The following is a 26,763-nucleotide window of genomic DNA, read 5'->3' as shown; positions in this document are numbered from 1 at the left end:
GTGTCTGTGACTGCTTGGGAATGGAACACCACACGGGGGTGTGAATAGAAACAAACTAGAGAAAGTAGAGTGAAGTCACAAATATATGTGCAGTTACATCACCTGTAAAGACAAGACTGTTGCTAAACCACAGTCATAGTGTGCCTTGGTATTGCACAAGTAACATTCCAGGTCCACGGTAGCTTGATTACCTGTAAAAGCCATTTCAGGCTGGAGATATTCAAACAGTGCAGTGGCACTCTCTTTATCCCCAAATGTGAAGTGTTGTTGGTTATAGTTCTATTCTATATAAACCTTCTGGTTCTATTTTGGGTCACATGTTCTTGGGTAAATGCACAGGAAATACTCTGATAGCCCTGACTAAAGACTTGCAACAAGCACCAAAGAAAGGGCTAACGGAAACGGGGAAAGCTCTGCTCAAGGCAGACAGCATGTCCTAAAACCTACATTTGTATGGCCTTTGTAGGAAAAAAGCACCACGCTGAAATAATATTAAAGTAAGACCAATTGAGCAGGACACTCATAGTCATGCATCCAGTATATTTCTACAAAAAGTCTTGCCATCTGGATCCTCCATCTCTGCAATATTAAAGCTGTGTGGCATTTCCTTTGCTTTTATTCTCATTTACAGCTCTCACTCATGAGAGTGCTGACAGCTGTGTACAGTACCTCATTGTTACAGATTGCTTTGAATCTAAGGCTATTTGGGAAAGCCTGCTACAGTGAGTAAGCAAATTACTATCTTTCAAAAAACGTCACCTGTTTATATTTCACTATTTTAATATTTTTTCCCCTTGGTACTTGAAGGAGTGATCACACAATTGTTGGCATGCTGTATAAGTACACAAAGCTCAGATAGAATCCTCCTCTTTTACTCCCACTTATACTCATGAAAGGTGTGCAGGTTGGAAACTGTATCCATTGTCTATCTCATTAGAAAACTGTCCTGGATGAATTCTTTGACATCTTATGAGTTTTTTTTTAAACCCTACACTTCACTTTCCCTATCAGAGATCACAAGACTTAATATCTGAGCACACCTCTGCATAAAGTACTTAAAAACACTAGGGGGCTTGGTGACTATAGAACTCTGCTACCCTGTCACACTTAGCAGATGTGTTTGAGTCTCTCCAACTCTGATTTGCATAGTGATTCAGAATATAAATGCAACAACACTGGCACTTTTTGCATGACTGACAACTCTGCTGCAAAGACACATGGAGATGAGCTAGCCAAGAGATTGAACTGAATTACCTTTCACCTCCACACAAGTCAAGATTGAGGTCAAGGACCTCCAGCATGGAGCTAACATTGCACACAGAGCCTGACTTATAGCGAAGCAAAAGGGAAGACGCTACGCATCTTAGAGTGAACAAAATGGAAATATCTGTCTCTCCTGGCTTAGGGTCAGGGAGTAAATAAAAGATTATTGCTCTCAGATTCCTCCTACTTCTGCCAACTGCACACACATAGATGTTCTCTCCCAATATGTTGGCAGTATTGGATATTACAGGTCCTAATACTTACACTGAAATAGAGTCTAAGCTGTAAAAATACAGGGCCAGATCCACACCTAGTGGAAATCAGCGCTGCTCCACTGAAACTGGTGGATCTACCTAAATTCATATTCACTGAGAATCTGGTCCACATACTCCATGTTTGCTGTTGTTTACACCTGTGCACATCTGCAGTGTCCTCTCCACTAACTTCAGAGGAGTGACTGTGGATTCACACCTCTGTGATGAAGAACAGAATCGGGCCCACTGGACTTTAACAAAATGCAAATAATATACATATTTAAATTCACATTTTGATTGTACTCACTGAAAGTCAAAGATTATAGCTATAGAAGAATACACCAGATTGTTTGCCTGTTACACAGTAGTAAATTACTTAAAATATCAAGACCAATGAAAGCAACAAAATGTGTCTTTTCCCTTTGCTTCTCCCTGGAAATGAGATACAAAGTGACAGGCTTTAGTGCTGAAACAGCTTCTACAGCTGTGAAAAGCACAGCAGGATGGCTGGGCTGACCTTGCCACTGGTGAATGGCTACCGTCCAGCTCTGGTAAGGACAGATTCCCAAAGATGTGCCCCAGTTATCAGAAAGCCTAAATCTGCTAAGAGCATGCACAGATAGGCTCCTACTGAACATGTTTCCAAATAAGATTGCTTGTGAGATATAAGCACTTTCCAGCCACTCATGGCTTCCACATACTGTTTAGGTTTTTAAGGAAATACCCTTAACTACCATCAAAGAGTTTTCTCCTTTACCAGTGTTTTAGAAGAAAGTATACAAGATGATTCCTGTTAGCTTGTTTCATTCTGTTGCATAGATACCATGGTGGATAGCGTGCCTGTTAATGGAATACATTGTTAATAATAAAAGAAGTCATTGAGTTCTATACACAATTTGGAATACTTAACTTTTCAGTCTACAAATAGATACACAAACACACCCACACACTTATCCGCCTTGTGTATTCTCAAGCCAATACAATTTCTTTATTCTAGGCTAGGACAACTCACTTGCATCTATAGTTTTTATAAATAATAGGCATAGGAGTTTTCTTAATATTTAAAGTAATATTAATCAAAGTCTAATATATGCAATTATGAATAGTTTTCTTTTTTCCTTGATAATATTCTCATGTAAGTTTACTTTGATTGCAAGCTACAGAGATGATACCAAATTCACATTAAAAACATTGTCTGTTTCTGAATAACCTCATAGTAAACTATGCTTTGACACAAGGAGGAGATATTGGAGCTCTATGGACATACTGTAATATATCTTCCATGACAGTGAAAGATCCTGAAATGTCCAAAATGTACTTGCGTTGCATTATGAGGGACCTGTTTAGCAAAAAAATCCACAAGTATAATCAACAAATCAAGTTTCTTGCAAGCAGATAAAAGGTGCAGTCTGCTAGTTCAAGACAACAAAACAATATTCTATGCTTATCACATCTCAGCTGTCATAATTTCCTCTCTCTGAGGTTCAACAACCTTTGAAAGTCATAAATTGTTATAAAATCTTGGGATCAGAAAGCTGAGCAATTACTATTTAGTGGTTTTTTTTCAATTGCTACATTCATAGAAACTCACAATGATAGCAAACTTCTTGGCTTTGGCTAAGTTTTACTAACTAGATTTATACCTGTAAAACTATAAAGATGAGTTCTCCCTGGTTCTCTCACCTTTCCTTTTAGAAATGCTAAGCCTGTTTTAGTCCACAGCCTGATCAAAGTTAGCTAAAAGGTATACAAACACATATGCAAATTGCAGCTCACATTGATAAGCATGGATAATTTTTAATAAACACATCAATTAAAAAGCAGTGTTGTGTGACCACAGTTAGGGAGGCAATGTTGCTTTGATATTAACACTGGCATTCTGTTCGTCTATGTTACGATCTGCAGGCTGAGTTATCATCTGCTTTGAAACTTTTAATCCAGTCATATTTATTTTGTCATTCAACAACACGACCTACTCAATTTACTGAGTGAAAGATTCCTGCCATGTATTTGTAATGCTATGGTTTGCTAAAGCTCTTCCCGAGCAGCCCACAATAGAAAACTGCATGGAACAGGAATGTCTGCAAGCCAGATTCACAGATGGAAATATTCAGCAAAAGATTTAAGGTAAAGAAGACTGCAACGTACCTTCAGCAGTGTGCTCCCTCCTTCCAAGACAGACAGTTTTCTGGAAGAGTGTACACTATTGATGGGACTAAGAAGGTGATCGTAAATGGGCTACTAATAAGTAGATTCATGACACCAGATGTGACAGCAGGGTGTCACTAGGTCCTTTTCAAACTTGCCTTCAGGGCTGTCTCCAAGTTCCTCCAGCCAGAATTAGACAGTTGCTGCTAGTACCAGAGCTGAGAAGCAGGGGTGCTTTTTCTGCAGTTGCTAATGCTCCACTTTCAGGGAAAGCGCAGAAGTATGTGTGTGCCTGCACTAACTGCACACACTCATCAGCCTGCTACAAGCAGGGAGATGTGATATGCATACCGAAAGAGCTTGTGCAGGGAGGAGTGCTCCCAGAGCAGACTCTGGCCTATTCTGCTGGTAATTACACCCTATTGACCTTGCTGGTATAGATTACTGCTGGATAATGCATCAATAAGTCTATCAATCAATAGGAAAGGCATCGGCGAGGCTTCATTAGAAAAAAAAGCAACCAAGCAGATTCTACCCTTTAGAACAACAAACTTTTCTGGCAGCTGCTTGACATTTCTCCCTCGTTAATGGTTCCATTATAAATATGATGTCCAGGGTCTGTGTGTGCATCAGTCACCTAAAAGAGGATTTATTAGACCCATGTCAGAAGGCAGTCCTCAACCAGGTTCTGCATGTGAATTATTAGTAGTATAGTAACACCTAGGGTGTGTCTAGACTACAGGGTTTTGTCGACAAAAGTAGACTATTGTCAACAAAACTATACCTGTGTCCACACTCAGCAGTTTGGTTGACGTATGTAAACCTCATTCTACGAGGAATAACGCCTTTGTTGACATAGTTCTGTCGACAAAAGAGCAGTGTGGATGCAGGGGAAAAGTTTTGTTGACATAAAAGGCCTCCAGGAAGAACCCCTGGTGGACACTCCTGCCATAGCTTGCAACTCTATTGTTCCTGCCCGTAGCCATCTTTAAAAGGCACAGGCACCCAGGATTAGCACTCTGGCAGCAAGTGAGCTCCAGAGCAGACCAGGACTGTGCAGCTCGGTTTTGGGTGAGCCATGTCTTAGGGAGAAGCCCCCCAAGACCTATCTGGCCCATCCAGGGACTCATCCCCCCGGGAACCCAGGGCATGAAGCGCCGGGCACCCTTCTGGTCACTGCTGGAGATTAAAGCTCTTTGGGAGCTGTGAACTGAGGAGGAGGAGGCACTGCAGCTCCCACAGGCCAGGCATAGGAATGTGGACATCTACAATAGATTGGCAGATGGCCTGGCCAGGAAAGGCCACCACCCCTGCACAGCACCACAAGTCCGAGCCAGGCACCCAGACACACTCTTGTGAATACTTTGAGGACCTGGACAGGATCCTGCGGGCAGGGGAACCCCTGCCTCCTGAGAGGCTCGTGGAGTCCGGGCTGGAGACCCCGGTTCTACAGCGGCCGGAACACCTACTGGGGGACCAGGAGCAGGAAGATGAGGAGGAAGACGACACCCAAAGCACCCACGAGCCAGGCACCCAGACTCAGGAGGCCTCCCAGACCACCTCGGACACTGGGGAGGGAACAACAGGTGAGTGCTGTGAGGGTCCAACACACACAGGGCAGGGCAGGGCAGGGCAGGCGGGAGCAAAGGGGACGGTGCAGTGCTGTGACATGTTATGCTGAGCACGGCCCATGGGGAAGAAGGGGGCACACCCATGGATGGCTTCCCTCAGGGAGGGCCATGCTACCCTCCTGCACCCACACGGCTGCTAGGCACCGCTTGTTCCTGCAGGCAAGGATGCCACATTCAGGCATGGGCTGGAGATGCTAGGATTACCTCACAGCTGCAGGCCTCTCAGTACTCTGTGGGAACCCCAACCGTGGCCCGACACTTCTCTGTGCTGCTCAGCCATGGGGGATGCGTGAGGGGGCACATGACAGTGGCCTGCACACCGCCTAGGCTCCAGGGAGGCTGGGGCTGCAGGCCAGGCTGCACCATGCCTTACTGAGACGCACATGAGCAGCCTCTGACCCTAGCACCGGCACTGCCTGATGAGAAGGATGAGGGCATGCCCTCCCAGGAAAAGGGTGAGCATGAATGATTGATGACTTTTCCCTCTTGTCCTCCATAGCCAGACCAGCTGACCGGGGGGGACCTCACCTGCCCCACCACCCAGACGGCCGCAGGGCACCCGTAGGCACTGGCACAGCTACTTATAGCTGGTGCGCCAGCACGTTGGAGTCCTGCAAGGGATGAAGGACTCAATGGAAAGCAGGCTGGAGGCAGAGGCCTAGTAGCGCCGGCAGTTGCTGCACGAATTCGTCCAGCAGTGCAGGGACATTTGCACTGCCATCTGGGAGGCCATGGCCCTCCCTGGTCCTTTGCTGCCTGGTCCTGCTCCTCCTCCTCAGCCTGCCCCATCCTCTGCCCCTGCCATCCCAGCCCAAGCCCCAGCCCCACCTCCTGCCCAACCCCCTTCTGTGGCATCCCGCACATGCAGCCAGGTGCGACAAGGCCTCTGGAGCCAAACTACCAGGAGCTCTGCCTCAAGGCAGCCCCCTCAGCCCTGAGCCTCCCTCCCCCCTTCCAAGTTCACATTTCCCCTTCTCACCAGTGACACAAACTGAGGGATGCACTTTTTTTTTCAAAGCACTTTATTTTCTAAGACAGACATTTTTATTTTTCTCTGAAGCAAAGAGTTATTTATTTTCATTTGTTCAAAAACCAACAGTTAAATAAAGTGTAAAGGAGTTTTCAGCATCACCTGTCTCTGTTCTCAGTGATTGGGGACTGAGTAGAATGGGTGAATGTGGGGCTGGGGTTGCAGGAAGGAAGGCACCGGGGACATGGGGCACTTCCACATGTGGAAGGCCGTGGGGACAATCAGGGGCCTCCCTGTGAGAATTTCTCCCTTGGGGCTTCCTGAATGTGCAGGCCCAGCTGGTGGGCTTGCCGGGTGGCAGCTGTCTGGGGCTGCCCAAACTGCCTCCCCTCCATCTCCATCTGTGTCCTCCACGTAGGGAGGAAGGCCTCCCCTTTCCTCTCTATGAGGTTGTGCAGCACGCAGCATGCTGCAACCACATCAGGGATGTTGTGTTCCCCCATATCCAGCCGTGTCAGCAGGCACCTAAACCTGCCCTTCAAACAGCCGAAGGTGCGCTCCACCTGGAAGTGAGCCCTATTGAGGTGGGAGTTGAACAGTTTCCTGCTCACATCCAGGTGGCCGGTGTAGGGCTTCATGAGCCAGGGCATGAGAGGGTAGGCCACGTCGGCCACTATGCACGTAGGCATCTGCACATCCCCGACTGCCAAGTTCCTCTCTGGGAAGAATGCCCCAGCCTACGCCTGCGGTACAGGTATGAGTTCCTGAATACACGGGCATCGTGTGCCCAGCCTGACCACCCGACACAAACATCAGTGAACTGTCCTCTGTGGTCAACCAGAGCCTGCAGCACCATACAGAAGTAGCTCTTCCTATTGATGTACTGTGCTGCTCGATGGTGCAGGACACAGATGGGGATGTGGGTCCCGTCCAGTGCTCCACCGCAGTTTAGGAACCCCAGCCCTGCAAATCCAGCCAGGATGGTCTGCAGGTCTCCGAGGGTATGTCTACACTACCACCCTAGTTCGAACGAGGGTGGTAATGTAGGCAACCGGAGTTGCAAATGAAGCCCGGGATTTGAATTTCCCGGGCTTCATTTGCATCTCGCCGGGTGCCACCATTTTTAAATGTCCGCTAGTGCAGACTCTGTGCCACGTGTAGCCGCGCGGCACGGAGTCCGCACTAGCGGACATTTAAAAATGGCGGCGCCCGGCTTTATGCAAATGAAGCCTGGGAAATTCAAATCCCGGGCTTCATTTGCAACTCCGGTTGCCTACATTACCACCCTAGTTCGAACTAGGGTGGTAGTGTAGACATACCCTGAGGCAGATGGTCCTGTAGAGCAGCTCCACATTGATGGCCGTCACCACCTGCAGAATGGGACAAATAGAAACACACAGAACAGGACATTAGAGGGGTTGGTTCACCTGATGAGAAGTGCTCCTCCCCTCCCTATGAGACCTCAACAGTGCCCCCCCCCCGACAATACCTTCCCCACCTCCCGCCCCCGCACCATGGCAGGGTGAGACTGTGAGGGCTTCTACCTCTGCCATCCCATTCCCAATTCCCTGTGCTTGGTCCTGACTGCCCTCCTGGACTGTCCCCTGTTAGTGACTTTCCTCCATCAAGACGGCCCCGACGGTAGACTTCCCCACTCCAAACTGATGTCCCACGGAACGGTAGCTGTCAGGGGTGTCCGACAAAACAAGGCAACCAAAGCCAGGGAAACTGCAGCAGCTTTGCTTTCCCTGTAAAGGTTGGCAAGCTAGAAGCAGGAGCAGAGGAACAGCTATCCAGGAGTATCCCTTTAAGCGCCTTCTTCTGTCCACAGAGCGTCCCACAGTCTGGACACTCTTATGTTGACAAAGCCGATCACTTTGTCGACAAAGCAATGTAGTCTGGACGCTCTATGTCGACATAAGTTTTGTTGACAGATTCTGTCGACAAAACTTACATTGACGTAAGCCTGTAGTCTAGACATACCCCTAGTGGCCCCAACCAAGGGAGGGGCTCTATTGTGCTCGGTGCAGGATATACATCTAGTAAGAGACAGAGTTTATGGTACAATAGAGAGGACAGACAAAAGAAGAATTATTGTTCAGGTGAGAAACTGAGGCACGCCAAGGTTAAGTAACTTGATGATAGCGTCTCTGGCAGAGCTGGAAACTAAGGGTACGTCTAGACTACCGCGTTTTGTCGACGGAAGTTTTGTCGACGGAAGTTTTGTCGACAGATACTGTCGACAAAACTTCCGTCGACAAAGAGCGTCCAGACACATTGAGTTCTGTCGACAAAGCAAGCTGCTTTGTTGACAGAACTCCGTAGTCTGGATGCAACGTTACAGGCAATAACACCTTCTGTCGACAGAGTTCTGTCGACAGAAGGTGTTATGCCTCGTAAAATGAGGTATACCAGCGTCGACAAAACTGCTGAGTTCTGTCGACGTTATGTCGACAGAACTCAGCGGTAGTGTAGACGCTGGTATAGTTTTGTCAACAAAAGTCCACTTTTGTCGACAAAACTAGGTAGTCTAGACACACCCTAAGCTTAGTCCTCTCCAACTCCCAGTCCAGTACTCTAAGTTCATCCTCTGTAGACATGTCACTTCCCTACCAAATAGCTGTCTCTCTCCAAATACCCCCATGTAACTACTGATTTTTGTCCTGTTATGAACAATCATAGATCTATTCATATTTAATGGAACGTCAGAGCAGGAGAACATTGTAAGGTCCAGGAAATTGCCTTTGGCTGGTTCTGTTCAAAAGGTTTCATGTGTAGTTAGTACTTTTGGTAGACTTAGAAGATGAAGCTCTCCAGCCATCTTTAACCCATCCCTACATGGGATAGCCCTTAGATTCAGTCATCCCTCTCTCACTTGAGCCTTTATGTCTTCTCCCATGCCATGCCTTATGCCTAGAACTGCTTCCCTTCTCCCTGTTCCTCCCTGCCCGTGTGCTAAGCCCTCCCGATATAGTCATGGAGCAGTGTGTTCAGAACTGACTCCGAGAGGGAAATGTCACCTAATATTTCCCCAGTTCCAGTTCATACCAGCTTTTTGTGTTATTCTTGAGGTCTGCCATTCAAGAATTGGCTATAGCCTATTTTGCTTGCAAGCTCAAATTAGATCACAGATCAAGATGGTATGGCTGTAGGCCATAAAGATAACTGAATTGTTGGAACTGAAAAATCCTCAGAGATTTCTTTTGCAGCAGCATATGCTAGAGAAAGGTTTTATGAGCTAAGGTGAGAGTTACTTTTCTGTGGTTGTGGTTATTTGTTGAGCTTGGTCTGGGTGCTTACCATCATAGCTCTGAAGAGTTTGCAAGTTTTAATAGACAAAAAATACAATGCAGAGACATTGTAGCCAGTGTTCCCTCTAAGCTGTGCAGCAGCACAGCTTCACGGGTGATTAATCAGACCTACCCAGTGAGAGGCCCTGGGCTCCCTGCACAGAGCTGGCTGACTGGGGGGGCTGATTAATTACCTGTGAAGCTGTGCTGCCATGTAGCTTAGAGGGAACACTGATTGTAGCAGAGTTCTGGAAATACAATCCAGTATTGACATGGTAGTGGCTATGAAGTAATTCATAACTGCCCTTTGACTAATTAATCAAAAGTTTTCCACATTGTCCTAACTCTGCTCTTTTGACTTCTGTGTGAGTAAGAGTTAGGCCACTATTGAAGATATGAGAATTCCAGCCCACATATTTTTGTGTAGGAAATGAAGTAAGGATTAATGAACACAAAACGGATATTAGGAATGGTACCACACAAAAACCTGTAGGAGAACATTTTAACCTTCCTGGGCACTCTTTAATGGACTTAAAAGTAGCCATTCTTCTACAAAGGAATTTCACAAGCCAACTACAGAGAGAGAGAGTGCAGAATTGTCCTTCATATGTCCTTGGCCTGAAGAAAGATTTGACCTGGTTAACATCTTATAAAACCAGCTTCCCTTACATACAACACCCTATGTTGTTTAGGTTGGACATTAGGAAAAAGTTCCTAACTGTCAGGGTAGTCAAACACTGGAATAAATTGCCCAGGGAGGTTGTGGAATCTCCATCTATGGAGATATTTAAGAGTAGGTGAGATAAATGTCTATCAGGGATGGTTTAGACAGTATTTGGTCCTGCCATGAGGGCAGGGGACTGGACTTGATGACCTCTCGAGGTCCCTTCCAGTCCTAGTATTCTATGATTCTATGATTCTATTGACATCAAAAGGTAAGTGTGGGACACTTACAACCCACTCAGTTAGCCTCATTAGAACTGGGACTACAATTGACAGGTAATTTTTTTCTTCCTCTCCCTTATTCTGAAGGCCCCCTTGTTTTTCTCCATTCAAGATCATCTCTTCTGAAGAAGTAGGTTTTGCTCATGAAAGCTCATGATACTCTACATGTATTTTGGTTAGACTCTAAGGGTGGGTCTACACAAGGGTATAAGTTTGAATTAAGATATGCAACTTCAGCTACCTTATAAATTGTGTAGGTTGAGTTTAAGTATCTTAAATTGAATTCTGGAGCTGTCCACACTGCGCGTGGGTGACAGAAGCACACTCTCCCTTCTACTTCCCTTACTCCTTGTAGGAGCAGGACTACCAGGGCCAACGGGAGCACCCTCTCAGTTCGAATTAGCATGTCTTCACTAGACCTGATATTTTGAACCCTAGAAGACTGACTGCAGCAGCTTCAATCTTCTCTGTAGTGTAGACATGGTCTAAGGTGCCTCAGGACTACATGTTCTTTTAAATAGAACTCTTGTTATTCTACAGAGGCTGGGCATTATTAATTGTATTTCGTTACACGCTGTGCTTATCAGTATACACATACTTCAGTTTTGATCCTGTGTCTGAATCTGCTAGCACTGATTGTTGCAACAATGCAGTTCCATTGGCTTCAGTACCTTTGTCTGGAAATCAGGCACAAGCTGTTCTCCCAACACCAGAGACACAAATAGTAAGCAACCCAACCCTTCAGACACTTAAGCACTGGAGCAATTTGACTCACAAGTAGTTCTGCTGAAGCTACTGGGACTACTCTTATGAGCAAAGTTAGGTACATGCTTAAGAATTGAGGGCTTTATGAGAGTATCTGAAAATGCCAACCTTAATCAAATGTGCTGTCCTTGAAACCTGCCTTTTTCTCCTGCCAGAAAAGGGTCAGAGATAAGTTGAGGCTGAGTAAGGTGTTTAGGAATCTCTTGCAAGGATTGCTTGGGTGGGATGTCAATTCAAGGGTTGAAAAATAATTGGGGACTGACAGGAATAGTGTGAGGAAAGGAAGGAATTGTTGTAGTGAAAGCAGGATATGATTAGAGCCCCCCTTTCATTGAACATGTTCTGTATTTGCTTCACATCAAGTTTTGGGGGCCAGATTTTTGGGAGGTATAATTCAATGTTTTATAAAACTAAACCAATGTATGCCATTTGAGGGTTTAGCCCATGAATCTTATTTGTGGTAGAACATGCTGTTCCACCTCGAGCATTCGAAAAATGAATTAAAATTCCTCATAAAAATGGACTTTCAATTGAGGTCCAAAAAGGAACCGGGATATTTGCCAAATCCCCTTGAATGTGACATTATTTACAAGTCTTATTAAAGAGTAAATGAACTAACATTGACTTGTAAAATGAGAAAGTTAAACATTTCACTAATCAATAACTCCTCCAAAGCCTCTTACAGAAAAAAACAATTGTGTTTTTCAGTCAAGAGATGCATACACACAATTGTTACAAACTGCATCATGCTCCAAACACTACATCACACTGTGTATATCACCTGGATATATGTGTTAGATTACCTGGATTATGCATAAAAAACTCCTCACTTCTGTGACAGTAACAGATAACTGTTAGCTTCCTTCAAGGAAGCCTCCCATCTTGCTCACTGAAAAGATTAACTGAGATATGAGTGAAGCAAAATCCATTCTTTCCCACTGGTTTCATTTAATAAAATCTAATTTTAATAAAAATGGTCATCCTCTGAAAACAGTCTCCTTGAAGGTGTCTAGAGCTAGCCACACAGAAATCAATTGTTGTTTTTGCAAACTGTGACCTCAGTTCAATTTGGATCAGTTTTATTATAAATTTCAACATATTTTTAAAACTATTTTTGAGAGTACATGTCTAAAATTCAATTTTTTTGTTAAAGCAACGAGGAGTCCTGTGCCATCTTATAGACTAACAGATTTATTGGAGCATAAGCTTTCGTGGGCAAAGACCCACTTCATCATATGCATGAAGTGGAAATTCCAGAGGCAGGTATAAATATACAGGCATAAGAAAAGAGTACCAATGAAGAGTAAGGCTAGAGATAACAAGGTCAATTCAGTCACAGAGGATGAGGCCCACTTCTAGCAGCTGATGTGGAGGTGTCAACACCAAGAGAGGAGAAACTGCTTTTGTAGTTGGCTAGCCAGCCATTCACAGTTTTTGTTTAATCCTAAAATGATGGTATCAAATTTGCAGATGAACTGTAGCTCAGCAGTTTCTCTTTGAAGTCTGTTCTTGACTTTGAAGTCTGCTACTGTGTGTCCGGGGAGACTGAAGTGTTATCCTACAGGTTTATGTATATTTCCATTCCTGATATCTGATTTGTGTCTGTTTATTCTTTTACGTAGGGACTGTCCAGTTTGGCTGATGTAGATAGCAGAGAGGCATTGCTGGCACATGATAGTGTATATTACATTGGTAGATGTGCAGGTGAATGAACCAGTGATAGTGTGGCTGATCTGGTTAGGTCCTGTGATGGTATCACTGGTGTAGATATGTGGACAGAGTTGGCACCGAGGTTTGTTGCAGGGATTGGTTCCTAAGTTAGAGTTACTGTGGTGCGGTGTGTAGTTGCTGGTGAGAATTTGCTTCTGGTTGGCGGGTTGTCTGTGGGCAAGGACTGGCCTGCCTTCCAAGGCCTGTGAAAGTGAGGGATCATTGTCCAGGATGGGTAGTAGATCACTGACGATGCGTTGGAGAGATTTTAGCTGAGGACTGTAGGTGATGGCCAGTGGTGTTCTGTTGGTTTCTTTGTTGGGTTTGTCTTGTAGTAGGAGGCTTCTGGGTACACGTCTGGCTCTGTTAATATGTTTCCTTACTTCCTTGGGCGGGTATTGTAGTTTCAAGAATGCTTGGTGAAGATCTTGTAGGTATTTGTCTCTGTCTGAGGGGTTGGAGCAAATGCAGTTATACCTTAGTACTTGGCTGTAGACAATGGATCGTGTGGTGTGTCCAGGATGGAAGCTGGAGGCATGAAGGTAGGCATAGCTGTCATTAGGTTTTTGGTATAAGGTGGTGTTTATGTGGCTATCAAGTATTTGCACCGTAGTGTCCAGGAAGTGGATCTCTTGTAGATTGGTCCAGGCTGAGGTTGATGGTGGGGTGGCAATTGTTGAAATTGTGGTGGAATTCTTCCAGACCCTACTTCCCATGGGTCCAGATGATGAAGATGTCATCAGTGTAGCGTAAGTAGAGAAGGGGCACTAGTGGACGAGAGCTGAGGAAGCGTCGTTCCAGGTCAGCCATAAAAATGTTGGCATATTGTGGACTTCCTAGGTAGATGAGATTTAGAATTTGCATATGATAGAAAGAAATAATAAGCACACTGCTTCACTCATGAACTATTTCCATGAAGTCTTTGTTTCCAATTTATGGCCCCTCTCTCTTTTTTCCAGCAGAGCAGAATCCAAGGGAAGGAGTGAGGAGAAGAAGAATCTTCCCTGCCAGTCAAATCCTGTCTCTTTACCAGGACTGGCTGAAAATTTCCCATCAAAAGAGTTTGCTTTGTATGTAAAATTCTGATTTCTAATGCAAAAACTGAATACCCAAACAACAAAACTTACAATTTTCAGTAGAAATTGGCTGATTCTGAAAGACTACCACAAAGTGCCTCATAAGAGTTGTAGTTTGGTTGTCTTATTTCCCCACTGTTCTCTATGCACCAACCTCTCCAGCCAGGAGAGCTGCATGAAGTGAAATTTTATCCACCAAGGAGCATAGAATATGGAGGAAAGTAGAATATGACCAGGGAAACTGTTACATCTGCACCAGAATTTAGGCCCTAACCCTGAAGATCTTTCATGTGTGAAGAGCTTGCATCTATGTGCAAACACTTAGAAGGAACCAGAGTTTCTCATATAGACCAGCTTGCAGGAACAGGACTATAATGTAGCTCAGAAGGTAGAGACTGAAGGTAACAATGTCAGAAGAAGGTCAAGATGGGCAGCAGGGAGAGTAGACTAGGAATATACCCTGTGGAAAGCTTATTCTATAATAGCATATTGAAGGGTTTCTTGCATTCTCCTTTGAAGTGTCTGGTACCATCAGACACAGAATATTAGACTAGCTAGACCAATATAGGACTCCGATCGAAAAAGAATGGGAGAACAATGCCTAAAAGAAGTTTTGTTTAAGGTTCCTGTACAATTTTAGGGTGGTTCTTATTTCATTTACTCCTGATTCATAGATGAAACGGCCAGAAGGGACCATATTGATAATCCAGCCTGGTCTCCTATGTAACACGAGCCATAGAATTCCCCCAAAGTGTTACGAGGCCATATCATTCAGAAAAACATCCAATCTTGATTTAATAATGGTCACTGGGGAAGAATCCACCACAACTCCTTAGTAAGTTGTCCCTGTGGTTAATTACCCACACAGGTAGAGTTACACCTAGCAAGATTCCTAAAGGGCAATATGAAGGGGTTCTTTAAGTACACTGAGGGCAAAAGAATGATGAAGGAAATGAAAGGTCTTCTACTTGGCCGTGAAGGAGAGCTAATAACTGGTGATATCAACAGACAGGATTATGCAGCACTTTAAAGACTAACAAGATGGTTTATTAGGTGATGAGCTTTAGTGGGCCAGACCTACTTCCTCAGATAAAATTATGGAAGAAAATTGGCATGAGCATTATGACAGGGCGTTCGCCCGGCACTGGCCCTTTAAGGGCAAACCTCAACCTGGAGCAGGGCCTGGGAGTTTAGCCCCAGCTGAGGCTGCATTAGTTGATTAGGGCCCAGCTGGGAGCTATATAAGAGCATGGGCGGCTGCTCCCAAGGAGGGCAGTGAGAGCCTGGCTGCTGGGGGAGTAGGAGGCTCCCTGAAGCTGGGGGAGCTCTGGCCAAGCAAACCCCCAGACTGCAGGGCCTGAATTATGGCCTGCTGAAGAAACAAAAACCCCCGGAAGGGGAGCTCAGAGACTGACTTGGGCACTGCCAGAGGGCAGTGTATTGAAGAGGATGCCATGGCCTGGAGGAAAGAGGGGAACCACCACCTGAGGGAAGGTACCCCACCAGCCAAAGGAGCTAATTTCTAGGACAGATGGCAGGGGTGCTGCGGTGGTGAGTGAACCCCCTCACAAGCATATATACCAAAGGGATACAATAAAAAAAAATGTGAACACATATAAAATGAATCTGATTTGTCAATTTTATATGTGTTCACATTTTTTGATTGTATCACTTTGGTATATATGCTTATGCCAATTTTCTTCCACAATTTGATTTGAGGAAGTGGGTCTGGCCCATGAAAGCTCATCACCTAATAAACCATCTTGTTAGTCTTTAAAGTGCTGCATAGTCCTGTCTTTTGTTTCAGCAAGACCAGACTAACACGGCTATATCTCTATTCCTAATGTCCTTGACAAATTGGAAAAATTAGTTGGAAATTAGCAAGATGTAATTCAATGAAGACAAGTGCAAATTACTTCACTTTGGAAGACAAAATCAAATTCACAGCTATAACATGGGGAATAACTGTCTAGATGCTAATATTGCAGAAAAGGATCTGAGCTTTCTAGTACTTCACAAATGGGATTTGAGTCAACAATTTGATGAAGCTATGAAAAAGGCTGATATCATTCTGGGGTGTATTAACAGGAGAGTTGTATGTAAGGGTATGTCTACACTACCACCCTAGTTCGAACTAGGGTGGTAATGTAGGCAACCGGAGTTGCAAATGAAGCCCGGGATTTGAATTTCCTGGGCTTCATTTGCATAAAGCCGGGCGACACCATTTTTAAATGTCCAATAGTGCAGACTCCATGCTGCACTTCCTATTCCGAACTACCGTTACTCCTTGTGAAAGCCTAGTCCAAACTACCTAGTCCGTGCTGCGTGTAGCCGCGTGGCACAGAGTCTGCACTAGCGGACATTTAAAAATGGCGGCGCCCGGCAAGATGCAAATGAAGCCCGGGAAATTCAAATCCCAGGCTTCATTTGCAACTCCGGTTGCCTACATTACCACCCTAGTTCGAACTAGGGTGGTAGTGTAGACATACCCTTAGACACTAGTGTACTTGGCTTTAGTGAAGATTCAGCTGGAATACTATGTCCAATTCTACATGCCACATTTTAGGAAAGATGTGGAGAAATTGAAGACACTCCAGGAAAGTAGAAATAACAAAAAAGGTTTAGAAAACCTCACCTACGATTGAGGGGGGATCTGATAATAGGCTTCATCCATGTGTACAGTTGCTATAAAGAGGATGTTGATTAATCATCCTCTGTGTACATTAGAGGTTGAATATGAAAATAATGGGCTTAATCTGTAGCAAGGGGGTTGAGGTTAGATGTTAGGAAAATCTTTCTAACTATATGAATAATTAAATTCTGGAATGGGCTTCCCATAGAGGCTATTAAATCCCTCTCATTGGAGGTTTTTAAAAATAGTTTAGAAAACGTCTGCCATAGATGGTCTAGATTTACTTGGTCCTGCCTCCGCACAAGGAAATAGAGTCGGTGACTTCTTAAAGTCTCTGCTAATACTACATTTTTATGATTCTGTGATGTTGTCATATTAAAATGCATATTGTTTGTTTGCATCCAGTTTACCAAGCTATCCATATTACTATGTATCAGTGACCTGTCCTCATCATTCTTTATCACTCTCTCCCAATTTTGGTGTGATCTGTAAAACTTTAACTGTGATTTTAAATTTCCTTTCATGTCATGAGTAAAAATGTGTAGGGTCAAGAACGTATCCTTGTGGGATCTCACTAAAATCACTTCCATTGATGATGATTCCCCATATAAAATTATATTTTGAGATGTCAGCCAGCTTTTAATCCATTTAATGTGAGCCATGTTCTTTTTATATCTTTCTAATGTTTAAATCAAACTATCATACAATACAAAGTCAGTTGTCTTACAGAAATCTATCATGTCAACACTATGTCCTTTATGAACCAAACCTGTAATTTCATTTAAAAAGTTGGTAAGTTAGTTTGACAGTATCTATTTTTCGATAAATTCATGTTCATCATCACCATGGGCTCAATGCCCGTTGGTGTCAATGCCTCCCTCACTATTTCCTTCCCTCTTTCTCTGTCCAGTACGGGGTGGCTTAGTTTCTGTAGACTAGCTCTGCACTAATCTACTATATCATCTACCCATTCTCTGTGGGGTCTTCCTCTCCTATTTGGACCATCCATTATGCCAAATACCAGGATCTTAACTTTTCTCTTGTCGTTCATTCTACAGATATGCCCAAATAGCTGTAACTTCCGTTGTATAATCTTCTGCAGTAGGTTCTCTTTTGGCTGTATCTTCCTATATAATTCCTTGTTGGTGACCTTCTGCATCCATCCTATTCCCAGGATCTTTCTATTACAACTCTCAAACTCCAATAGCCTTCTCTTCGACTCTTTAGTTATCACCCATGTCTCACATTAGTGTGTGTGATGAAGATACTTGGCTATATCAGATCTCGTACCTCTACTTGTTTTAAACCAACTTCCCAACTCTCCGCATGTTCTCACTGCTGCCTCTGCATTATTGTTGATATCCTTCACCAACCGTCTCAGTCTGCTATCCACTCCGTACGACTCCAGCACTGCCCAAGTCACTTTCTGATCTATACTGTCAAATGCCTTCTGAAAATCAATGAAGCAATTGTAGATGTTCTTGTTCTTTCACCGAGCTTTCTCTGCTATCAATCTTAGGGTGTGTCTAGACTACATGCCTCCTTCGACGGAGGCATGTAGATTAGCCAGATCGGAAGAGGGAAATGAAGCCGCGATTAAAATAATCGCGGCTTCATTTAAATTTAAATGGCTGCCCCGATCTGCCGATCAGCTGTTTGTCGGCAGATCGGGGGAGTCTGGACGCGATGCCCCGACAAAGAAGCCTTTCTTCATCGACACAGGTAAGCCTGGTTTCACGAGGCTTACCTGTGTCGATGAAGAAAGGCTTCTTTGTCGGGGCATCGCGTCCAGACTCCCCCGATCTGCCGACAAACAGCTGATCGGCAGATCGGGGCAGCCATTTAAATTTAAATGAAGCCGCGATTATTTTAATCGCGGCTTCATTTCCCTCTTCCGATCTGGCTAATCTACATGCCTCCGTCGAAGGAGGCATGTAGTCTAGACACACCCTTAGTGCCAATATCTGCTGTATTGTACTTCTATCATTCCTGAATCCCGCTTGCTCATCTGCTAGATGTTCTTCTATCTGCAATCTCAATCTCTAAAGAACAATAAGAGCCCTGGAAATGATAAGATCATGGGAGAGATGATCAAACAAGGTGGAGAAAGTATGATTCAGTAAATCCATGTTGATTAGCCTTAATTATATAAACCTAATTTAATTCTTTACTTATTTATTGAGTCCTCCATCAGCTGCTCTATTATCTTTCCCAGGCTCAATGGCAAATTTATAGCCCTTTAAATTTTCCCGAGGTACTGGTGGAATGAGAAAAGAATAATCATATGATATGACATCATTAGTGTTTTTCCAAGCTATAGAATAGCAATGTTTATTGAGCACTTCTGCATTATTACTGGCAATTCTGCCAGTTCCATGTAGTAACTGATCAATACCATTCTCTGCTGTAACTATTCTCTTTTTCAGTGGGACATGGGCACATTTCTTCTTTAGCCTCCCTTGATAATCCTAGCATTATACTTACTCCAGTACTGATTTGATATGAGTGGAACAAGTCAAGTGAATAAGGACTTCAAAGTACAGGCTGAGGCTTCACAGTCAGGGACCTCTCCTACATCTTCCATAGACCTTCCCCTTTTGGATTGTCTGCCATTTATATATATCTAAAATCTAGCAATCTCAGTATTTGATCATTTGCTTGTCAGCAACAAAAGCATATTATTGCTTGGGAATAGATGATATTTAGCAAGGTGAATGCTATAGCCTGCTACTAAATTTCTGTTAGCATTCTGCACTTCACTTTCTAAAAATGTTATTGACATTTTCCCCTACATACTTTCAAAAGGAGGGTATATGAATGTCACTTTACTGAGGTTGTGTATTTAACCTACTAGACACATTTTCTTTTTAACACTGAACATTAGTAATTTACCTCTAATATATTAGAATAGCATCGAATTCCCGTCATAGTTACCAAATTTATAGATGACAGCAAATTTTCAAAATTACCAGAATGGTAGGGTAGCCGTGTTAGTTTGTATCTGCAGAAACAATGAGGAGTCCTGTGGCACCTTAAAGACTAAGGGTATGTCTACACTACCCTCCTAGTTTGAACTAGGAGGGTAATGTAGGCATACCGCACTTGCAAATGAAGCCCGGGATTTGAATTTCCCGGGCTTCATTTACATAAACTGGGCGCCGCCATTTTTAAATCCCTGCTTGTTCGAACCCCGTTCCACGAGGAGTAACGGTAGTTCGGACTAGGAAGCCTAGTCCAAACTACCTAGTTCGTGCCGCATGTAGCCGCGCGGCACGGGGTTCGAACGAGCAGGGATTTAAAAATGGCGGCGCCCAGTTTATGCAAATGAAGCCCGGGAAATTCATTTGCAAGTGCGGTATGCCTACATTACCCCGCTAGTTCGAACTAGCGGGGTAGTGTAGACATACCCTCACAGATTTATTTGAGCATAAGCTTTAATAGGCAAAAATACACTTCATTAGTAGCTCTCTTTCGGGAGCAAAGTTCTTTGAATATGTTCTATATCTAATGAATTTTGCTCCTCTAAAGTTAAAAATAGTATGTGATTTTAATAGCTATACTTGAATGCTATAGAACATTGTATTTAGGAAATTTAGTGGCTGAATGAAGCCTATGAGTCAGATTCCACACCAAAACTTAAACTCTTTTCTTTTAAAGTTTGGATAAAAGTGTGAGTTTGGCCATTCTTAGGGTCCCTTTTACAATCTGAGATTTAAAAGTCAAGATGAAAGTCAAGTTTCACTGATGTCTACTGGTTTTTTGGTAAGAAGGATGGGTTGCATGGTTTCCACCCTCAGTTTCTTTTGTACTTGATGACAGACTGATGTCTTTAAATGTTTTTACTTCTAGCTCATTTAAAGTGCTTCTAAAACATCCAATCATGGGGTCTCTTTTGCTGATTGGCTCCAGCTAACGTAAGTATCAACATTGTCAATCTTTCTAAGGCAAAAATTAGAAGTATAAATGTCAGAAATGAAAAAAAATTACTATGTCATTGAGTATTTCTTCGAGAGCCATAGGTATGTGTCTCCATCCATTACTGTGTCTCTGAGGTACATAGATATTCAGTCATTACCTAAATGCCCAACTTCAGATGCATTCTGCATACTGTAGAAGTAGCAGCATCCCCTTCCAAAAGGATTCTGACTGGCATCGGGCATACAGCCAGCTAGTCACATACCGCTTCTGCAGAGTACCTTTGCAGTGGGAGGGCGAAGATAAGTTGAACTTTACCCTTTTAGTCACAGTGCACCATGGAGCTCCCCCGAGGGAGATAAATGTAGATAAACATTAAATATTATTTTACAAAATTCCCAACTCAGATGTAGGACTACTTACTTTGCATCACTCAGAGCATTTCCTGCTAGCCCTGAGTTTTCACTGGGTGTTAATAGGCAAGAAGGTCCCATGAAAGCACTGACCCTATTTTGTAGGAGAGACGATGAAACCGCCACCTCTGGCTTTAAATAATTGAATATGCTACAGAATTAAAGCCACGTGGTTTGTGTCTGTGGTGTATTATAAATACAACTCTCAACCTATCTGTGTTGTGGCCCAGCATTATTTTTTTTTTGGGGGGGGGGGGGGGAGCATTAACTGGACAAAATAACCAGGATTAGTAAATTTTATATTTTAAAAATAAGCCAATTTCATAGACAGAATAAAATGTCAAGCACTCATAGGGTATGTCTACACTACAATGTTAGTTCGAACTAACGGATGTTAGTTCGAACTAACATTCATAGCCGCTACACTAGCGCTCCGCTAGTTCGAATTTGAATCGAACTAGCAGAGCGCTTAGTTCGAACTAGGAAAATCTCATTTTACGAGGATTAAGCCTAGTTCGAACTTACTAGTTCGAATTAAGGGGTGTGTAGCCCCTTAATTTGAACTAGTGGGAGGCTAGCCCTCCCCAGGTTTCCCTGGTGGCCACTCTGGCCAACACCAGGGAAACTCTATGCCCCCCTCCCGGCCCCGGACCCCTTAAAGGGGCACGGGCTGGCTACGGTGCCCATGCCAGGTGCAAGCCTGCCAGCACCCAGTCAGCAGACCCTGCACCTGGCACGGCACAGAGCCACCCACCCGATGCCCCCCAGCCCACCCCCTCTTCCCGGGACCAGGCTGGCGGTTCCCGGGAGCTTTCCCTGGACCGCAAGAGGCGGGCACCTTCCTGGGCTAGTGCGGACATCGTGGACCTCGTCCACGATCTCCGCACTAGGCACAGGAAAGTGGCCGGCTAGGGCAGGAGAGCTGCCAGCCTAGCCACCCAGGAGCAGGTGTGCATGAAAATCAAGGGGGTCCACTGAGACCCCCGACCCTGAGCCCTGAGCTTACAATGGCCGTCCTGGTTCAGACCAAAGATCCATCTAGCCCAGTAGCCTGTCTGCCGACAGCGGCCAACCCTAGGGACCCTGGAGGGGATGGACCGAAGACAGTGACCAAGCCATTTGTCTCGTGCCATCCCTCTCCAGCCTTCCACAAACTTTGGGCAGGGACACCACTCCTACCCCCTGGCTAAGACCACTCCATGGACCCAACCTCCATGACTTGATCTCACTTCCCTTTAAACTCTGTTCTAGCTGTAGCCTTCACAGCCTCCTGCAGCAAGGAGTTCCACAGGTTGACTCTTTGCTTTGTGAAGAACAACTTTCTGTTACTAGTTTGAAGCCTGCTACCCATTCCTTCCTTTGGTGTCCTCTAGTCCTTCTTTATGGGAACTCATGAAGAACTTTTCTGAATGCACCCTCTCCACCCAACCCCTGCTTTTAGAGACCTCTATCCTGACCCCGCTCCATCTCCTCTTTTCTAAGCTGAACAGTCCCAGTCTCTGTAGCCTCTCTTCATCTGGGACCTGTTCCCAACCCCTGATCATGTTAGTTGCCCTCCCCTCTCCCAGCCTTTCTCTTCCCCTCTCCCACCTCCTTTTCCCAGTCTCCCCCAGTTTTGTTCAATAAAGACAGAGTCAATGTTGGAAGAAACATTATCTTTATTTTGTACATCAATAAGAAGGGGGGCTAGAGAAGGGTAAGTGGAAGGAGGTGAGGGAGGAATGGAGTACGAGCCCTGGATGGGGAGGACTGGGCTGGTTCTGCGGGCTTCTGGGGGTGGAAGCTCTCCTGCAGCCCCCCGATTGCCCCCTCTCCCCAGATGGCAGCCTGCGGCAAGTGCAGCCGGGCTGATGGCCGAGTGCTGTGATGTGCCCAGTGTGGGTACTCCGGGCAATCCAAGACAGGACTGCTTTGCAAGCGGGGCACCCCTTAGAACTGTCTGTCCGGGGTGGGGGTCGGGACCCTTTAAGCGCAGCCCTCGGCTAGCCTGAGACAGCATCTCCACGCTCCTCTGATGCCCTGTCGGCACTGCTTCCGGCCATCATTAACCCCTGTTCAGGGTCCACTCAATGTGGACTTGCTAGTTCGAATTAGCAAAACGCTAATTCGAACTAGTTTTTAGTTCTAGACGCGTTAGTTCGAATTAGCTTAGTTCGAATTAACTAATTCGAACTAAGTTAGTTCGAATTAGCGCTGTAGTGTAGACGTACCCATACATACTAGAGCAGATCCTTAGCTGGGGTAAATTGCTCTAACTTTAATCAAACTATGCCAGTTTACACCAGCAGGGGCTCTGACACTATATTTTTAAAACTAGTTGTCATTTCGGGTCCTGATTTTGCAAAAGATTGATGAGCTTGTTTAACTGTAAACATCACAGTACTCCCACTGACTTCACTGGCTGCAAACAGAGAAAGTCTAATTGTGCTAGTATAAATAAGAGATATGTTACTATTGTGTTAGAGGAAAGAGACAGCTGGAGTGTAGTTAATAAGGTGATAACTGGGTAAGAGGGTGAGACACAACTACACACAGAGGAAGGGCACAAAGCGCATGTAAATATGTTTGATGCATGCAGCAAATTATTACACTGAAGGAAATAAAAGCTGCAGACCAGCACTGACTGTAGGTCAAATTCAGCCCTGGCCTTAGTGGATGTCACTTCCATTCAAGTCAACAGAAGCCTCAAGGACTCAGCACTTCTGACAACCAGCCCTCTTATTTAGGTCCCTGACAATAGGGACACATGTATATTCCTACTTCACAGACAAGTTAAAGGCTTTGAGACATAAGCCAAAAGCAGTGGACATTATTTCATGCACCAAGAGCCAAATTCATTCCTGTTCTGTCTTCATTGTGATTAACATCAGGGATAAATTGTATCTCTTCTCTCACAGTTCTCAGGGCTTTAGTCCATTGTGGGTTCCATCTCACTCTCAGCATGTCAGGAAATGAGGCAAATGCTGCATTCACAGAGAAATCTCAGGAGCATGGGATCTCAAAGCAAAGGCCAGTTCTGGTACATCAGTGGCTCACACACTCAGGAGGTGGAAGTCAAACACTCCAAAGGTGTCTCTCTTGAAAAGTGAACATTTTCATGAGCACCACTTGACATTGGGTATGTCTACACTTACAGGTGGCATAGCTGCTCTTTTAGAGCTTCAGTGCAAAAACTACCTATGCCAATGGGAAGGGTTCTTCCATTGCTGTACATAATCCCCAAGAGGTGGTAGCTAGGCCAATGGAAGAAATCTTCCATTGACTTTGTGCTATCTACATTGGGTTAGGTTGGCTTAACTCTGCTATGCAGGCGTGAGGCTTTTACATTCTCCTGAGAGATGTAGATAAGCTTACTTAATTTTCTAATCACACAAGGCTTCAGTCACTTCAACTCAGCTCTTCAAAATATATTTATTTTCCTAACTTCCATTAATTTAAATTGGAGCAATATGCCTAAATACCTTTGAAGAGCTGGGCCTTAGGCACTTTTAAGTCACCCTTCTCCCCACCAGGAGTTGGAAATCTGACCTCCCAAAACCTACAAAAGGCAAAGAACAATTTTGGCTGAAAATTTCCTAGCAGGGGGCTCAATTAGAATAAAGAAGAATGTACAACGCACAAGGCCATGTGCTCCATTGTTGAGGTGAAGGAGGAGCATATAGCCTCCTGCTGGCTCACCAGCTGGTCCCAGGCAGCCTCCCACTGCTTCTGGTCAGCCCAGCACTCCTCCAGGTCAACGGCCCACTTCTGGCGCTCCTTGTCAAGCCCTTCGACAAGGAACTAGAGGAAGGCCATCTGCTCCTGCAACAGGTCCTCATGGGTTCTCCTCCAACGAATGCTGCAGAGTCATGAAGCGCAGCCCTAATGTCTGAGCCGATACTGAAGGTCTCAGTTGAGACAATGACAATATGCTTTGAGCAAGGCTGTCTGCTGCCTACACAGCAGGCACTTTCTTGCAGGGACATGGATGTCCCAGGGAGACATCACTACACCCACGGCCTGGGGACAAGCAGGCATGGGAAGGCACTGGTGAAACGAGGTTTACCGGAGCGGTCGACAAAGGCTTCCCTTGTTGACTGCGGTGCGTCTATACTGCCCCGCTGTGCCAGATCAGCTGATCGTCAGCACAGCGTGTCGGCCATTTTGATGTAAATGAAGTGCGATTATTTAAATCGCCGCTTCATTTTGCTATGTCTAGTAAACTCATCTACATGGCTCCGTTAACGGAGCCATGTAGTCTAGACATACCAGTGGTGTCCTACAGAGAGAGAACTTCTATTCCTGCCCACTGGAGAACAGGAGTGGGGTGGGGTGGAGGTGTGTGTGAGCAGTAGAGGCTGCTTGCTGGACAGAGTGCTACTGAGGTCCCCTTCTCCCCCTCCTCCTGTCAGGTTCCCACGCACAGGCTCAGTCTCCTCCTCATCGCTGCACTTGACTGGGAGCAGATGCTGCCTGAGTGTGGGCATGAGCCTGTGCCATGTGCAGCACTGCCGTGTGGTTCCATGATCCCAGCCTCCTTAGTGCTGGCTTGTTGTGGGAAGGTGTCCTACCACAGAGACGGGAGTAAGGCAGGCCTCCTTGTGAGAAGGACCAAGGAGTTCCTATCTGAAAGAGTCATGGGGCTCAGTGCTCCGGACTGGCCTTACATTGTGCACCCATGTGCACAGGCTGTTGTGCAACCCACAGGCAGAGTCAGCCATGCGAGGAGCACTCAGCCCCCACCTGCCCTCACGTATATATACGGAAAGTTATGGAACTCACCTAAACTGCCTTTCCCGGGGTCAGCCAATGCCCGGGAGACATCCTATGAGGGGGGATCAGCTCTAAGGTGAACAGTAGTTCCTGGCGTGGGGGCACGGTCACCTGGCTGGCCTGCTCCTCATCCTTCCTGTCATCATCATCCTCCACACCCTTTCCCTCATAAGCCTGACACCGGGTGTGTCCTGGCCAGACTTGACGATGATGTGGGGGGAACAGGAGGTGCCCAGTTCCTCTCCCAGGATGACATTGACCTGGTGGTAGTAGCAGCACATGTGCAGTGCTGCCCCAGAGTGTCTGCTCTGCTCATTGGCCTTATAACAGGCCTGCCAGAGCACCTTGATTTTCATACAAACCTAGTCAAGAGTCTATGTTTGTCCCTTCTCAGCCAGGCTGGCGGCCCTCTGGCCATAGACATCTACATTGCACTTTCTGGTGCAGAGATCCTGGAGCTTGGTCTCGTCACCCCAGATCTCAATGAGATGCAGGATCTCTGCACCATTCCAGGCCAGTGCTCACCTGTATCCCTGGCCACTTGCTGCTGAGGATGCTATGGGAGTGCTGGCAATCGGGGGGAGGGGGAGGGACCGCTGAGCGAGAGCTGGGATAGACCATGGAGCCTGTGCTTTCATGATGTGGCATGGAACTGGCACGGCTGTCCTCGTGTCACAAGCCCTTTTCCTGAAGCCTGTACTTTTAAAAGCTCTGCAGGAGAAGGGGAGTAGTGGAGATGGCAGGTGTGGCCAGAGCGGCCACAAGTGCAGCTGTGAGAAATGTCTGGAGGCCAATTATTTCGATTTCGCAGCAGCTGAGCATTCACACTCACGCTATTTCAAAATAAGTGTTATTCCTTGTGGAAAGCAGGAGTGCAGATTTCAAAATAACCAGTCTGTTATGGTAGAGTGGACGCTCCTCTTGTTATTTTCAAATAAGGGGAATTACTTTGAAACTGCCTAGTGTAGACCAGGACACACACACACACACACACACACA

Source organism: Pelodiscus sinensis, chromosome 1 (assembly GCF_052426305.1).
Source record: "Pelodiscus sinensis isolate ZL-2025 chromosome 1, ASM5242630v1, whole genome shotgun sequence".
NCBI classification, from domain to species: domain Eukaryota; kingdom Metazoa; phylum Chordata; order Testudines; family Trionychidae; genus Pelodiscus; species Pelodiscus sinensis.
Note: the sequence above shows the minus strand (reverse complement) of the source record.